This window comes from Haliaeetus leucocephalus, unplaced genomic scaffold (genome assembly GCF_000737465.1).
Source record: "Haliaeetus leucocephalus isolate CR32 unplaced genomic scaffold, Haliaeetus_leucocephalus-4.0 Scaffold577, whole genome shotgun sequence".
Lineage (NCBI taxonomy): Eukaryota > Metazoa > Chordata > Aves > Accipitriformes > Accipitridae > Haliaeetus > Haliaeetus leucocephalus.
In genome coordinates this window covers 864,241-865,581 of record NW_010973013.1, presented here as the reverse complement: position 1 = coordinate 865,581, position 1,341 = coordinate 864,241, and positions in this window count along the sequence as shown.

Sequence of the window (1,341 nt, the reverse complement as noted above, 5' to 3'; positions counted from 1 at the left end):
GGGTTGGTGGCAAAAACTGCCCTGTCGCAGCCTGGTAGTCCCCGACGAGAAGAGACCAGTGCCTGGGTGCGAGGCAGAGCAGTGGGGCAGGCCCGCTCGCAAAAAGAAAAAAAAAAAAAAAAAAAAAAAAAAAAAATGGAGGCGGAGATGTGTTTTCCAAGCCTGTGCCGGTCAGCTCGGTGTCTGCGGAGGGACAGGCTGGGAGTTTCCTCTGCCAGGGATGGCAATATGGAAGTCGAGTTGCACACCGATAAGGGTAGATCAATACAAATGTGTTAGTGGGGGAGAAGTTATCTGGTAAACATAATGGAGCCCGCAGCTGGGCGTGGGGGGGTGGTTTTTTGCAGATGAGCTCTAAGATTTGTCTTGTCAGCTCGGAGGAAGCAAGCATAAACTAAACTGCCACTTAAAATAGGCTGTTTGGTTTCACTCTGAAAACCTTCGTCCCTGTAAATGGTGAAGGCCTCTGCAGATTTGTGCTGGACGCACGCTTTTGATAATAATGTTATCTGTAGACTAGAAATGAGTATGTTCGCTCTTTCTTAAAATAAGAATAGGGAAAATAATTTCCTAGTGGGGTAGGGGAAGTGTAAGAATTTAACCACAACACTCCCTTTGTGAGTAAAGCTAAAGCCAACACGTCACAATTTTTGAAGGAGGCTAGAGAAGTCCTGTAAAGTCTTCAGGTAGCTACCACAAAAGAAGTCTTCAAAACACTGTGGAATGGGTCAATTACAAAGAACTTGGCACATAAAATAAATTGCCTCTGACACAAGAGGCAGGTTTACAGCGGCAGACAACTCGTGACTGTTCATAGACGACACTACAGTAAATAAGCTATTTTTAGTGTAAAAGGGGGAGGGCTACAGGTTCATGAGATTGTTTATCTTATTTTAAGGAGTCAGTCTTTTAATGCGTGATGAAGAAGAAAAAGTTAGGCCTGTTGCAGATGTGCTAGCTCTCTGTGTTCTTTTATTGAGGGTGGGTGGGGGGGAGGAGGCAGGGGATAGTAGCCAGTAGCTAACAGCTTTCTAGTCTGTATCTTCCTTCATGAAGTTTATCTTCTGTGCAGGGATGGCTGTTTGTGGTGGCTGGTAAGTCACATAATTCATGGTACTTCAGCGAAGCTTTTGAGCTCATTGACAGCTTGCTTTAGATATAGGTAGCTGTTTACATATCTTGGGCAACTGAGATGGTCTTTTTGGACAAGCATCTGAATCTGGTCATAGTATTCTTACTTCATTAAAGTTATTTTTAAATATCGTTAACTGTTATCATAGCAGGCGGTATATTTGTGAGGGTAAAACTGGTCGGGTTTTTTTACACTGTATCTCTCCTGCA